Source organism: Vombatus ursinus, unplaced genomic scaffold, assembly GCF_900497805.2.
Source record: "Vombatus ursinus unplaced genomic scaffold, bare-nosed wombat genome assembly UNPS02014821.1, whole genome shotgun sequence".
Lineage (NCBI taxonomy): Eukaryota > Metazoa > Chordata > Mammalia > Diprotodontia > Vombatidae > Vombatus > Vombatus ursinus.
The window spans coordinates 2,250,584-2,267,850 of record NW_020954599.1 but is presented as its reverse complement, the minus strand read 5'-3'; positions in this window follow the sequence as shown (position 1 = coordinate 2,267,850).

Below are 17,267 nucleotides of genomic sequence, written 5' to 3'. Positions count from 1 at the left end.
TAGAAAATTATTCTCTTCCTATCAAATCTAAATTTGTCCTTTAACAACTTCTACTATTTCTGCTTCTGGAGCCAAAGAGAGCAAGTCTAATCCCTTCTCCATATTAATAGATGTAGAGACCAAGAGTGAAATGTTACCACTGAGACCTTGTGGTGAAGAAATTCTTTAACAAAGTTAGTACATTTACTCTGCTATTTATAGTCTGAGCTGCCCAGAGCTCTAACAGGTGACTCTTGCTCAGAGGCCAGTACAAGTTAGAAGTGGGATTTGAACGTGTCTTTCTAGCTTTAAGACCATGTCTTGAATCCATTATGCCAGTCTACTTCTCTTCTCCAAATGGTAGCCCCCAAACATTGGGACACAGCCATCATGTCACCCCTAGGTCATTTCTTTTCCTGTCTAAACATGCCTAGGCCATCATTTGACGGGATCTGAAGGCCCTTCACTATTCTAATTGTCTTCCTCCCCCAGAAAATTTCCCCCTTATCAAAGCCCTTCCTAAACCATGGGGCCCAGAATTGAACACTATTCTCCTAATGAGGTCTGACAGGCACAGACTTCCTCTCTTATTAGAAGCTGGGCCTCTCTTTATGCAGCCAAAGTTCCCATTACATATTTTGGTGCTACCTCATACTGCTGACTCATATGAGATGGTGGTCCTCTTAAATTCCCAGATGCTTTTCAGAACAACTTCTTTCTAACCTTACCTCCCTGACGTGAAATTGTTTGTTTTTTACCTGAGTGTAGGACTTTATATTTATCACTACTGAATTTCATCCTACTAAATTCAACCCAGTTCTCTGGCCTGCCAATAGCCTTTGGCATCCTGATTCTTTGATCCAGGGTGTTAGTTATTCCTTCCAACTCTGTCACCCAGCATGCTACTATCTCTGCTTTTATCCAGGTCGCTGATAAAAATGTAAGAAACAAAAAAAGTGGGACAAATAAAAGTCATGGCACAGGAGAAAAAAAATAGTGGACATGAAAGTCATAGCATCTGAGTTCAAATCTTAGGTTTGATACTGACTATTTTTGTGACGTAGGGCAAATCACTTCATCTCTCTGGGCATCAGTTTCCTCATCTGTAACATAAGGACTTAGAAATGTATTATAAGGTCTCTTTCTGCTGTAGATCTGTGATCGTAAAATTTTGTGATATCTGTGATATTTTACTAGAGACCTCCATCCACAGTGACATTGAACTTTGAATCTGGACATCTTATTGTTATCATTTCACCCATATCTCTCTCCATTCTCCCCATAAGAATAGTATAGAATGCTTTAACAAAAGCTTCCTAAAAATCTAGGTAATTATTATACTTAGCATTATCCTCATCTACTAGTTTAATAAACCTGTCAAAAAAAAAAGAATATGGTGACAGGTGTGATCATGTACATCTTTATTGCTACTGTGAGAGACAGAAGATAGTAGATCACTTAAAGTAGATCACTTAAAGATAGTAGATCACTGGAGACCTGAGCTACAATGTGCTTAGTCGGCCAAGTGCCCACACTAAGTTTGGCACCATTATGATAAACTGCCAAGAATGAAAGGAATGGGGGTGGGAAGTTCCAGTCTGCCTAAGGTGGGGCAAACCAGCCTTAATCAGAAAGGGAGCGGGTCAAAGCTTCTGTGCTAATTAGTCCATGAGTGGCTGCTGCACTTCCAGCCTAGGAAAGAGTAAACAAAATTTAAAAATAAATAAGTAAATAGGTAAATTAGGTTAGTCTGATATGATTTGTTCTTGATGAAACTATACTTGCTCTTTGTGATTACCATTTTTCCTTCCAAATGATCACCAACTATCTCTTCACATAGTTTTAAAATTTTCCCAGGAGTCAAATTCAAGCTCCCTGGCCTATAGTTTTCGATCTTTCTTCTCTTCCCTTTTTTGAAAGGTTATTTTGCCTGCAAATCATCTTCTTTAGAATGTGACAGAGTTCATCCAGGTAAAATTTGAAAGAAATCTGAGCAAGGACAATGTGCTTTTTATCACCATCTGTCTACTTTCTTATCTCATCTTGCATTTCTTGAGTCCTTGACCCTGCTCTCTCGGCATAAACAACCCTGTTTTGGCATTCCCAATATCTCTTCCTGGCAATGCCTTCTGCTTGGCATTCCCAACATCTGTTCCTGATGCTATTCTTGTGTCGACATTCTAGCTTCCTCTGCTCCCAATCCACCTACTTATAATATAACTATTGACCTACCTCTGCCATTCTCTGTTAACTCTTAATTCTTCTCCTGACTTTTGGTGCTAGGATAAGACAAATTATAAGCAGAGCTAGAATTTCTTCTATTTATAATAGGAAAGATTACACCATCATTAACGTCATCATCATCACCTTTCTCCTTCTTGTCCTTCTACATCTCACCCTCTCTTCTAAACAGTATCAAATCCATCCTGCATGAAGCTGCCAAAGTGATTTTTCTAAAACCCCATTACCTCTGTTATAAATTCTAGTTGCTCCCTGTTTGCTCTGGGATAAAATATAAAATCCTTTTTACCATTTTTATAACCTAATCCCACCTCTTTTTCCAGCCTTAATATACATTATTTTCAGTATACACTGTACAATCCAGTCAAACTTGCCATCTTGCTGTTTTGAGCTTGACGATCTAATTGTTACGAATCCTTCTGAGACTGCTGGGGACACGGTGAACAAGCCCTGGAGTTGGAGTCAGGAGGAAAAGAGTTAAATTCTTGCTTCAGTTGTTTACTAGCCGTATGTTCCTGGAAAAGTCGCACCCTCTCTGAATTTCACTGTCCTCACTATATTTATTTCCCCAGAATTTATGCAACACTTTACAAATATTATCTCATTTTATTCTCACAGCACACCTGGGAGGTGGGTATTATGATCATTAACCTCATTTTACAGATGATTATATAGAACGGGAATAATAATAATGATTCCTACCTTACCGATTTGATGCGAGGATCCAATGAGATAATATAAGAAATAGTTTTGTAGAACTTAAACTCTTAACTACTATACTTCATTGTTACTACTATTAATATTATTGCCCTGTCACTGTCCCTATTATTGTTGTTCATCCTTCATTTCTTGATAAGGATCAATGAAATCAGCAGAGTGATATCTTGACTTGTGAATGAATTGGATTTAAGAGAAATAGAGCTGGGAAGAGTCATTAACTTCTCTCCTCCAGAGTCGTCTGAGTCCAGTGGCAAGACAAAAGTCCAGAAGACTGCTGATAGCTCAGGATGCAGAGAGTGACCTTGGCCTTTTTAAACTAAGATCTTTCCCAAGTCTCAGTTTTGTCTAAGGCAACACTCATCCAGTGATTAAGGGCTAGGTAAGAAAAAAGATGGCCTAGTTTGCCATCACAAAAGAATCAGTCTGCGAAGGTAAGACCCTCAGAATTTCTGGTCCCAACAGAAAATAACTGCTATTGGCACTCACTCTGATCCATCAAAACCCAAGCAATTAGAACAACAGGCTGAGACGGGGACCTATTATTGGCCAGTGGATGAAAGGTAGAATTCTGTGTGTGTGTGTGTGTGTGTGTGTGTGTGTGTGTGGGTGTGGGTGTGTGGGTGTGTGTGTGTGGGTGGGTGTGTGTGTGGGTGGGTGTGGTTTGTCCTTCTTTCTTAAAGAGGACCATGACATCAGGGAACTGAAAGCTAGAGTGATTTGGGATTAAAAATATAGTCTAGTGTCTGCATTTTAATCACAATGGGCTTTTTCAAAGCCTGTTTTTTTAGAGCTATTCATCAAGAAATAATAAATGAAAACTGCACAAGACAAAGAGTTAATTATCCCAGCTTTTTGAAAAAAAAAGATGAAATAAATAAATAGGAAATTAAAAAAAAAATCTAGCCCCCAAATCCATACCATATGGCGGGAATGCATTTTCTCCTCATGTCTATCTCTTTGGAATACCTAATTTCCTTTAAAACTCAGTTCAAATTTCTCATTTTATATGAAGCCTTCTCTGAATTCCTCCTTTTCTCTCCCTGCACCATAAGGATATTTCCCCTTGAAAAGTTACATCATATTTATTTTACATATACTTTTTAAGTTCAACATTTGTACTTAATCTTTGTGCAACATTCTTTACAACAAATGTTGTCTTCTCCAATAGAATGAAAGCTTGTTAAAGGTGAAAATGAATTCATTTTCCCATTTGCTTCTCTATGGTAGTTGCTTTAAAAAAAATGTTGATTGATTGATTGATTGATTGATTGTTTGACCATCATGTATTTACAGGAACAGATATCTCAAGGAAAGGTGTCATGTCAACTATAAGGTAGCCCTCTCCTGGGTGCTGAGTCCTTTCTTTCAGCTGCTCTTTTAATAAGTGAGTGGAGAGTTAGTGCCAGCAACAGAATCAGGAAAGGAACAGATTTGAGGTTCGGGACAGTTAACTTCATGGCTATAATAGACAAAAGGGCATTAGTGCCTACCGCTATGGCTGCTGGCCCAGCATTAAAAGTGACAGCCCACAGAGTAACGACTGGAGCCATAACTGACTTTGCCGATAGGTTACCATGTGTCACAGTTAAAGCAGGGAGTTTGTCATTGAGCTATTGGCCTAACAAATTGAAATAAAAGGAAAAGGGAAAAACAGTTTTCAGTGGAAATTTAACCCCTTTCCACCCCTCTTATTAAGTCTTTCTTCCTTCAGTTACCCTCTGGAGATATTTCCCACAAAAAAAAAATGAATATTTTTTTAATTAAGTGAAGAGTTGAGGCATTTGTCCATATAATATTAGGTGGGCAATATAGAGGATATGAAACAGACTTTAAGAAAAAAGAATTGTGGATTTTTATCCTCTCATTCTAAATGAATTAAATTGGTTGCAAACATTCTTCTCTTTTCTCTAGAAGACCCTGTTTACACTTCCCTACACACTTTGTTATTTTGAGTACCCTCATAGAAAGCATTTCTTCCTTTCTACATTCTTCTTCACATTCTACCTATTCTTAAAACAATTTCAGGCCCACAACATCCATGAAATCTTCCCCAGTCAATTCAGGCCTCATTGATATATAACTTTCTAAATTCCCACTGCCCCTGCCAATCCTTGTCTTTTAATCATGTTGAATCATATTTTAATTCAAATATTAAGAATTAGACAGGATAGAGCAGAATTTTTTAACTTGGGGTCCATGAACTTGAAAAGAAAAAGTCGATAACTTTCAACATAATTATTTTCCTTTTCAATTTTACATTGGGGGAGATTAGGGGAGGTAATCAAAAGTACTTTTGAGGAGGGACAGGGTCAAAGGAGGGAATAGATTAAATGAGGAGTGGGATAGGATGAAGGGAAATATAGTTAGTATTTCACAACATGACTGTTACGGAAGTCTTTTGCATGACTACACATGTATAACCTGTATCGAGTTGCTTGCCTTCTCAATTAGGGTGGGTGGTGAGGGAGAGAGGGAGAGACAGAATTTGAAACCCAAAGTTTTAAAAACATATTAAAAATTGTTTTTACATGTAACTGTGAAATAAGATACAGGCAATGAAGTATAGAAATCTATCCTGCCCTATAGGAAAATAGAAGGGGAAGGGGATAAGAGAGTAGGGGGTGATAGAAGGGAGGGCAGATTGGGGGAAGGGGTATTCAGAATGCATGCCATCTTGAGTTGGGGGGAGGAGAGAGATGGGGAGAAAATTTGGAACTCAAAATCTTGTGGAAGTGAATGTTGAAAACTAAAAATAAATTAATGAATTAAAAAATAATTTAAAAGTATGTTTCAATAAAAAAAAAAGAAAACTCCTGTTAGGGTCATGAAGAGTCAGACATGATTGAAATGACTAAACAACAACAAAAACATATTTGAAGAGTTCTCATGTGGAAGACAATCTGTTTGGCCCTAGAAGGAAGAACCAGGAACAGTGGGTGAAAATTGCAAATAGACAAATGTAGACTTGACATTGGGGCAAAAAATCCAACATCCAACAAATCAAGGATTACCCATACATAAGTAGAATGGCCTACTCCAAGGGGTAGTGAGTTTCCCTAATGAGAAGTTCTACAAGAAGAGACTGGACGATCATTTGTCTGGTATGTTACAGTGGTTGGACAAGATGGTCAATTAAATTCTGCATAGATTATCTACTATTTCTATGGCTCCTGCCACCACTCAAGATATCTCTGGGAATATCACAAGTTGATTCCTTTTCAATTTTCCCTAAAGGTCAGTTCAATACCACACCTACAAGCAACAGAATAAAAATTATTGTCTAAATATAGAATATTTATTCAGGACAATAAAGAATAGAGAATAGAGATAGAATTCCAGTCCTGCACATATAATCAACAAATACAACAAGGAATATTACTGTCCTACCAGTGCATTGAGTGCCATTGTGAAAAATGATTCATTTGGACTCCTGCTCTGTTCTAATCAGTATTAATCACTTTGATATTTTACATAAATCACATAGGGATAGATATAGGTTCTTATAGCGGGTCTCTAACTTTAATGTAATGTTCACTACTTTTTTATCAAGTTATGAGGCTCACTTGTGCAACCACAAGAAGGTTGACAAAGATATCTCCATCCTGTTCTGCTCAAATCCCATGTCCAAATCCAGCATGGGTGGGATGCCTTGATGCTTTGGAAAGTCTCCCACCTTATTTTTGTGCTTCCAGACCATTCTCTCTTGTCCAACATGCACAGGTGACCATCTTATGACCACTTAGTGGGATGTCCCATGCTTCACCCAACCTGTGACCCCCACTGCTATGTCATTTTTGGCCCTCAAAGCAAGGTCTATCAACCAATCAGATTTTGTATTTTATGTAGTCTATTTAGAGTATTCAGATATGAAATCTGGTATTAAGCCTTATAAAAATAAGGTCCTGGAAGAAGAGGACATCTCAGATAGTGAGGAAGATCTGAGGTCCATTTCATTAGAGAGAACCATGGGTCATTTAATAAAGTGCCATTGGCTCAGAGCTCTGCACCAGTCTCCTTTATTGTAGGTTGGACAATTTTAATCCCCACACCATTTGTTACTCAGTTCTCCATAGTGTGATTCAGTCTTAGTTCCCAGCAAACATATATCGACAATATAAGAAGGCTAGGCGAGGACCCAGCCTTTTAAACTGAGATCTGTGAACTTGTATATAGATAGATAGATAGATAGATAGATAGATAGATAGATAGATAGATAGATAGGTAGATAGATAGATAGACCAATAGATAACTTCAATATAGTTTTCTTTATAATTCTATTTATTTTATGCATTTTAAAACAGTATTTTGAGAAGGGGTCCATAAACTTCCCTAGAATGCCAAAGAGATAAATCCATAACATATAAAGGATAATAATCCTTGAAATAGTCTAAGTGCATTGCAGTTCACTGTATGACCCATGCACTTCTGTCTGCCCATCTGTAGCTTGCTTCCTCCTCTGTTGGACAGAACATTGCTCGCTCCCCACACCAGCAGTATACCGCTCCCATAATCGGGAACTTCTCATTCATCCACATTTTCAGATCTTCTCTGTTTACTGAAGAAACTTCTGGCTCCCCCTCTCTCAGCCTTGACCTCCACTCATAGCAGCTACCTATTTGCCACCATCACTAGGTCTCAGTAAGTAAGCTCATCAATAAGCATTTATTAAGTGCCTACTACGTGCCGTGCACTGTGCAAAGTACCAAAGGTATAAAAAAGGGCAAAACAAAACAAAAACAATCCCTACTCTTAAGGATCCCCAGTCTAAAATAGCCCAATGGGGGAAATTGCATATAGAGCAACCACACATAAAACATATGCAGAATAAATTGGAGTTGAGCAACAGAGGGAAGTCACTTGCAGTAAAAGGGATGGGGAAAGCGTTCTTCCTTCTAGAAAGTGGGATTGTAGCTGGTACTTGAAGGAAAGCAGGAAAGACAAGAAGCAGAGAAGAGAGAGAGGCTTCCGGGCATGGGAGACAATGAAAATGTAGGAGATCAGGAGGTGGAGTGCCTTGTGCAAGGAAGAGCAAGGAAGCCAGCATCACTGGATCATAGAATATGTAGAAGGGAGTATGGTATGACAAGACTAGAAAAGTAGGATGGGACCGGGCAGGGAAGGGCTTTGAAATCCAAACAGGATTTTATATTTGACCATGGATTTCTTCCTTGTATCTATATTCGTTCCTCTTTGTTCGTCCTTTCTATGGACTTCCTTCTCCCAGCTTTCTTCGTTCTGTACTTATTTCTGTGTATCTTTGACCCAGAACATTCTAAGAAATGGAATTTTTCTGACTCTTTCAGTCTCAGCTGTGTATGTTCCATATGCCCTCCTCCTCTTACAGAAGCACAGGAAGTCAAGGAGACTCAAGGTCATCCATATCACTTCATGTGCTCAGATTGCCTGCTTCTCTCACACATGCTTTCTACAATGCCTTGCTTTGCACACAGTAGATACTCAATAAACATTTGTTATGTGGAAAAGTGAATAAAGTTGGGTATGAGAAAGAGCAGGCAGATTTACTTGACTGGACCAGAGAGTTCATGTTGGGCAGTATAACAGACTAATGCCGGCCAGGTTGGAGGCAAAAAAGACAGATAAATAAAATTGGTTCATAGGTTTCATTTAAAAATCAATGTTATGGCCTGACATTTTGTACTCTGCCTCTGTTGAAAATAAGTTCAGTCAAGTAACAGAGGAAAAGAATTCAAATGAATGGCTTCAAAAGCAACTAATTTTAAAGATGAGGGAAAGAAAGCAGCTCATTAGGAAATCAACATTGATATTACAGGCCATTAAAGATTAAGCTACCAACCTGATTGTAAGTAACCATGCCTGCAGAGGGGACTGGAAGTCAAAGTTCTGCAAACAATTTAATTTTGCTCCATGATGAAGCTTTCAGTGGGAAATACTTTCAAAGTGCATCACACCACTTAACCATTTGCCAGCTAGGACCTTTGTCAATGGGGCTGCTTGACTTCCAGTAGCAACGCCAGCCCGAGTATGAGTTCAGACATTTTGGAACAAGCAACGGCCAGCGCTCCTTTGCCAATGAGAAGATGATAGATATGAGCTGAAGTGGGCGGGGGGATGCACTCCTTTGCAAAAAAGAAAACATAGCTTCATTTGTCAGGGACACAATGAGAGCAGGGGGAAATCAATTGCAAAATGATACTTTCTAGGGTTAAACTACAGGGTTGCAAAGTAGTTTCATTGTGTTAGTCTCATACATCGTTCCTTTAATACTATTTGGAAAGGAAACTAGTTTAACTCAATTAGCCTAAGCAGGATTCAGGGCATCTTAGTCACGCAAAGAGGAAAGAAAAAAATATAGCAGCATGCTAGTTATTAGGGATGAGGCAGGAATGAAATGTTCCACCCACCCAGCTGCCCACAAGTACAGTTGATTCTCCCATCCACAATTATATTCTGTTCACAAATGCAGTCAATACAACCTTTCACTAAATATAAGCTTGGAAATTGACTCTCTGAAGAACATGGCCACTATGTAATCAGAGCTGCCTCCTCGTATTATTAGCTTCTTTTGGTGGTGCTTAGGAGAGCCTGGAGCTTGGAACAAGAATATGGAACAGTCCAAATTTGAAGGTGTTTTGAGTTGGAGCTTGGTAAGGTGATGTTAATTTGATCCTTTATTACTTTCTGTTATAAGCAGTTGTTTCAATCTTTCTCCTTATGGAGAGATCAGCCGGTGAGAATGCGTAGAGGACCCTACACATGCCCCCTGCCCAACGATAAGGTTCCCCGTATTTAATTATAAGCTGCTTTTAAAATGAGACAGCTGAGGGCCGCTAGGTGGCACCGTGAATAGAGTGCTGGGCCTGAAGTCAGGAAGATTCATCTCCTTGAGTTCAAATCTGGCCTCGGACACTTACTAGCTGTGTGACCCTAGATGAGTCACTTAAGCCTGTGTGCCTCAGTTTCCTCATCTGTAAGATGAGCTGGAGAAAGAAATGGCAAACTACTCCAGTATATTTGCCAAGAAAACCCCAAATGGGGTCATGAAGAGTCAGACATGACTGAAACAACCAAACAAAAGCTGTTCCCCTAACATATGTAAGACACGTGCTTGATTCAGATTAGTTCATCGCATATTTAATCTTCTACTTCATGGCTGCAAAGTAATGAATGAATGAGTGCCTGACCTCAAGGAGTTTATATTCTGCTCATGGGGTAAAAATACACATGTAGGTATTATATAAGGTAGCAAGTGAAGGAGACAAGGGATAGATCAAAAAAAGAAAAAAAAACATACTCAAGACAAGTTGGAGGAGAAAATTTGAATACCAGAAGTCAGGGAGGTTGAGGGAAGGATTTGCTGAGGAAATGGTAGCTGAACCTAGAAGAGATGTGAGTGTGACAAAAAGATGGAGATAGAAGAAAATATCTTCCATATTTAAGGCTAGACTTGTGTGAATAAGGTAGGAGTATGAAAGGATAGTGATATAAAAGTGTGAGGCCCTTTAAATAAACATTCCAGGTTTGGAAAGGATTCTGAGGCTTTAATTACCTCAATTCTATATGAAAAGACCTTATAAACATACCCAGGGGATATACTGCCTCAAGACCTGTGCCTCCAAACACTCACTTTGCATAAGCCTCAGCAAGAATCTGGGAAATGTAACTGGGTGCATAAATGAGGGGAGTGACCCTCATTGAGGGGTACCCAGCTGTGAACCAGGAAAAATTGCTGACCTGGAGAGGCTATACTTCTCCCACTCCCTACCTCCGAATTGAGGCACTAAGGGGTCCTAAATGGAGAGGCTGGCCCCAATCTTGGGCTAAAAATCTCTGCTTTTTTCTGAAGGAGCAGTCCACCTGAAAACAAAACAAAATAAAACAAAACGATACAAAAAACAAAAACAAACAAACCAATAAAACAAAACAAAACAAAAACAAAAACAAAAAAAACCGAAACACTGTTAACACTCCCTTGGAAAAAGTCCAGGCAGAGTGTGAGGAAAGAGACAAGAGACTGAAGCTGCCCATTGAAGAGCCCAAAGCCAGCTTATTGACTCGTGATGCTGCACCCTGTGAGGACCTAACCCTAAGGCTGAGTTAGTTGTAAGTCCAGGGTGCAGAGACCTCCTGCATCATAGAAAACAAGATCAGCTGAGAAGCAGAAGGCTCATTCATGCCGACATCAAAATACCATCTTACCTCGAACTTCATGAGGGATCTCTGGAAAAAGAAAGGCCATGAAGATCCTGCAGTTTAGGAGTCATGAGCTGCCTATGTGTGTGTCCTATACTTATGCTTCATTACCTTTATTCTTGAAGTGGGTAGCTACTCTGCCCTCATGAACTTGGTGTATATAGGTGTGATGGCTAGCTCCAGGGCTCAGTGTTTGTGTGGGTGTGTGTGGGGGTGGGTTTTAGCTATTCCTGTTCCTACTATAATTGATGTGATATGATGTAATATAATACAATATGATACAATGATATATATGTAATATATAAAATGATATAAATATAATACATGATATGATATATTATACTATATTATAATATGATAGAATAGGATATGACATGACATAACATAACATAACATAATATAATGATATTATATGTAATTAATATAATATCTAGAATTTATATAGTGACTGATTTCTCCAAAGGCAGCACTCTACATTTTCTTTATCATGTCCAAGAAACAGCTTCAGCCAAGAAGCGCACTCCAGCCATGGAATCCTCAGATTGGAATTAGCCTCCTGCCTCTTGGGTCTCTCTCTCTCTAATTAGGGGGCTCTTCCCAGAATCTCCATTTTGAGGAGGAAGTCCAGTCCAGCCATGGTTCAGTCCTCTCCAGGCTGCACTCTTGACTCTCCTTCCAGACTTTTTCTACAAATCCCCTAAGTCATGCACCTTCATTTCCCACCCCACCCCCCAAATCCCAGCACCCTTTTATGTGTTATGTTCCCTCATTAGAACATAAGCTCATTGTAGGGAGGGATTGTCATTTTTTCTGCTTATATCTTATTCCTAGTGCCAAGCATGATACATATTTTTACGTTTTACATGTGAGAAAACTGAAGCAGATACAATTTGACTTGCCCAGGATCACAGAGCTAGTAAGTGCCTCTGGTCTTCCTGACTCCAGGGCCAGTCTTCCATTCATATCTCCACCTAGCAGCTATTTCCAATTTGAGTAAATATCTTATTAAAGAGCTAATCAAGGCTACTGGCTGAATGTTCATGGGAGGCAAACTGATGGGATTGATGATGTACAGTGCTGGAGAGAGCCACCTACAAAATTGCTCATAGACACTGAGGTAGCAGTTATCCCCTGAGGACCCAACCTACTGATTTAAATTTAAGTTGAAGGAATGAGCCCAGCGGGAGGGCTATATGTCGAAGCTACAGGGACAATGTTGAATACAGAAAATAAGCATCATTCCAATGCGACTGGAACATAGTGAGTGAAGAGTAGAAATATGAAGTAAAAGTGTGAAGGAAGAGTAGAATCAGACTATGGAAAACCTTAAGTATAAGGATGATGAATTTATATTGTCTTCTAGAGATGATTAAAAAAAAAACCACTGAAATTTTACTTTTCAGCAGGTGAGCAACATGGATATACCTATGCTTTAGGAAAATTATTTTGTCAATCATATGGAGTACAGAACAAAGAGTGAAATGATTTGAGCCAGAGGAGATCTATGAGGAAGAAATTACTTAAGACCAGGTGAGAGGTGATGGGGGCCTGAATTAGGGTGGTGGTTTTATGAATAGGAAGGAGGTGGATTTCTTCCCTACTGTAAACAGAGCTATAATGAGCGCCATATATAGATATGGACATGAATAATGGACTTATCCTCAAGGAACATACACACCGAAGCACAATTCAAGTACATATTAACTTTATTGTCTTTTTAAAGTCAGAATCAAAAGAAGTCAGTTAACCTTTGTGGACCTCAATTTCCTCATCTGTAAAAATGAAGGCAGCTGGATGGCACGGTAGATAGAGCACCAGGCCTGGACTCAGGAAGACCTGAGTTCAAATCTGGCCACTAGCTCCATAACCCTGGGTTAGATCCTGTTTGCTTCAGTTTCCTGATCTGTAAAATGAACTGGAAAAGGAAATGACAAACCGCTATGGTATCTCTTCTAAGAAAACCCCTAATGGAGTCACGAAGAATCAGACATGACTGAAAAAAGTGACTAAACAACAACAAAACAAGAAGGCTGAACTATATGACTTCTATAATCCTTTCCAGATCTAAGTCTATGATTTATGATTATTTAAAAGGCAATACTAATATTAATATTAGAAAGTAGCAAGCCAGGTGAGGCATAGAGCTTTAGAGTCCAGATATAATCCATTCAGGTTTTAAATGTCCTCCATATTCTAAAGCATGTTAGTCTTAAAGGGTGAAGGCTAACTCAAGAGAGGGAAGCTAAATTTCCCGTGGCACATCGTTGGTCTTTTCTCAGTCAGCAGCCGTCCTGCAGCAGTTCTCCTCCAAAGAAGCCAGACAAGCTCAATGGAGCCACAGCCTTTCTGTTCCAGCAGTTCTGTGTTCTGAGCCTATGCAGACTCTTGTACCAAGCACTATAGATTTCCTGGTTCCTTTTCACCCCAACCTGAGGTCATCCAGGAAGAAGAGAGTAGGGCTGGGGTCAGCAGCTGATTGTCAACCCACTTCCATAAGCAGAGCGTAGAACATGGAATTGGTGACAGTCAAACTTGCTGCATTTCTCTAAGGAAAGGAAAAAAATATATATCTTTACCGATCAAAACTCCCCCCAAATCTATGGGTGCTCCAGTCGTGCTTCTTGTGCAAATTAACAAATAAACTGTCAACAAACTTAAACAGCATTCTTGTGAAGTGGAGGGCTCCTCTTACTGGGGCCTGGTGAGGGGAGATTGAAGGTTGGGAAGGGCTGAAGGTGGGAGACATTCCCTAAACTGAAAGTTAATATTAAAACATTTGAATTATGGTTCCAACACAACTACCTTTAGCACCCCACACCACATTCTGTGACTAAGTTAATGGTTAAGCTTATGTGATTTTCCTTATTGTTGATGTCAGTTTTCAAAGAAAATCATCATTAATTATGTAGTTCAAAGACTTTGGGGAGGTGGCCTTGAAGCTCATGGACACAGGATGTGGTGGGTGTGGTTTCCTCCTATCAAGCTATCTGTGACTAAGCCACAGACATCGTAAATTATCATCATCATCATCATCATCATCATCATCATCACCACCACCTCCATGTTTCCATAATTATTATTTTTGTCTATGCCTGCTCCAAGCCATCTGATTCTCATTCCAGGTCAAATGCTTCCAATCACCTTAATTTTTCCTTTGAATCTTTAAGCAATTTTCTCTAAACTATAGCTTAGAGACACCACTACATGTTATTCATTTTTGTTTCTTTGTTTTTAAATAATGTTACCAATCAACCCCCTAATACCTTTAAATAGAGCCCCTACTCTTCTGGGCGAGACCATTGGCAAGCTACCAAAAGGTTTCCTCCCTACCCAAACAACAGGAACTAAACAATCTTTGTCTGTGCCAAAGAAGTACTCTCATTTTAAACTTGCAATTTCATTCTCTTCCAATTTTTCCATTCCTTCACTTTAGAGATCAATTATCTGGTAGTATAATTGGGTAATCAACGAAGCTCCCCCTCTCCAACCCTACCCGTATCTTTTCTGGTCAGTGCATATTCCCTGTCGAGCTTGTCTCTCGAGTTGAGCCTCCCCCCACCATCTCGGGACAGTTGCTTGGAGGTGAAGAATTTTGGAATGATAGAACGATCCATCTAATCCCAAACAGCAGAATGCATTAAAGCAGTTTGGTCACTGAAACGGTCTACACAGTAGAATTTAAAAGGAGTGGCTCTAACCCCTGGCAATCTCTCTCTTTTCACCTGGAGAACATGTTGGGACTCTGTGCCTCTCCTTCCGTTGCCTAGCAGCTATGACTACTTACTGTACACTACAATGAGCACACCTGTTGTATAGGTGTATCTCAGACTAGATGTTGATTGCTCCTTCTGTTCTGTATTTCTTTCCCTGAAAACAAATACAGCAATCCTGAGACATGAGTAGTTTGAGACCAGCGTCTGCCTCCAGGGTTCAGGTTTTTTGGTTTTCTTAATCACTGTTGGCTACTCTTAAAGTCCATCCTCCCTAAATCCACTACAATGCTTATCAGAAAAAAAGATGACCACCAACATGAAGAAAAGCCCAAGCCATGCTCTTTGCTGTCTGAAGATGGAGACTTTGAGGCTGCTGCTCAGAACCTACAGAGCTAAAGGCAACATGAAGTGTCTGTTTGACCAGTTCTGTAGAGTATTTCATGTTTCAACATTTCAAACAGTTCCTTAGGGTATTTCATGTTTTCATGTTTTAAACAACAACCTCCTGTCAGTTATGTGTTACTGCTTCATGTTTTAAATTTTTGTCGATATATTTTTACTTTTGTGGTGGAGTAAATAAGTAGCTTTTGTACATTGAGTACTTTCCTAGAAGGAAACCCATTAGTTACTTGCGAGGAGATCTCCGATATGAGCCAAATCTGATTTTCCCTGGGGTTCCAGGATAGGAACACAAAACACCAGAGAAAATGAGATTTAAAAATACCGAATTCCTCTCTTTAGAGATGTCTACCTGAGGACTTACCCTGGTACGGGTGAGTAGGGAGTGAAAGCCCGTTAGCGGAATGATGCATTCCAACATCGTAGATGAATGGATTTGCTGTAATACTAGTTTTTGTTAGGTTAGTGGCCAGTGCTTCCTCACTATTTCATTGTGAAGGCAGCATAGCCAAATGGATAACAATGTGGCGTTGGAGTCAGGAAGACCGTCTTTGCCACATTCTGGTTGTGTGATTCTGAGCAAGTCATTTAACCTCAAAGTAGCCCAGACAATTCTCTGACAGGAAAATTTACAGAACTGATCATCTTAGAGGTGAGCTCCCTAAAGTAAAGACATCATAGGTCTACAATTTTTAAAATTATTTCTTTAAAAGCATGCATTTGATCATGAACAAAAACAGAACACCTGGATTCTAGTCTCTAACATGACCAGTAGAGGGAAAGGCTCTCCCTACACAGCTCCCTAACACTGTACAGCTGTTCCCTCCTCCTTCTGATGATTCTAAAAACTGTTTAGTATCAAAGGATGTAATATCTAAAGCCAGAAGGGACTTTGGGGTCCATCAAGTCTGATTCCCTCATTTTACAGACGAGGTAACTTAGAGAGCTTTAATGACCTGCCTGATGTCACAGAGACAGAGTAAGATGATTATTCTGTTATTTCATATGTTTTCACAAGTTTGAAGTTATAAGATATGCTACTAATCATTGAGCCTTACATAGGCATGAATAGCTTATAAGTACCTGTCAATCCCTTAGCCTGGTTTGCCGCAGTCTTCTGTTTCCTGTGTTTGTGTTTTATCAACAAAAGTAAAAAATAACACACCATAGAGCAAAAGCCTATTGGGCCAACATGTCAAATTACCTTGATGGATACTAATTCCTCAATAGGAAAATTCTTTATCTCATGTAAAACCTTTTTTTTTTTCTTGTGCAATTGGTTTGTTAAGATTCTCTACATATTTTCCATAATGTTTCCACAATTTGGAAGACCAAGACAAGAGTAAAGAATACTAGACTGTAATTTCCTTTATGTGATTAAGCCACCTCAAAAAACAATTGCTTATTCTTTTAAAAGGGGATACAGGGACAAAATCATACACAATAGCAGGATTTTAGAACATACTACTCCATCAGAAAACTACACAAGTTTTGAAATCTTTCTAATGCACTTATCATGGATAATCATGATGGTGATAAGGATAATATAATAACAATAATACTATTCATATAGCCCTTTAAAGTTTGCAATTATTTTATAAATATTGCATCATTGTATCCTCAAAACAAGTATGGAAGATGGTTCTATTGTTATTATACCCACTTTACAGAAGAGGAAACCGAGGTAGACAGCAGTTAAGTGACTTGTCCAGGGTCATACAGCTAGCTAATTGTCTCAGGCTACATTTGGATCCGGTTCTATCCATGGTGCAAACCTAGCTGCCCCAGGATGACTCTGCATTGTGGTTACCTGAAAATATAATGTATTCTTCTACTATTTTGTAAGGTCTTTGAAGGAAGGAAGTCAGCTAAACTTTGTGTTTGTCTAGGCTTCTATGAAGTGCTCTGGATATGTAGACTCAAAAAGCACAACTGTATTTCTTGAATTGGAGATGGATTTTTCAAAGAACAATTTACCTCTTAAAAATAACCCAGCTGCCTAATTATTGCTGAGCATCTGAAATTGGTTCATCTTCTCTATGG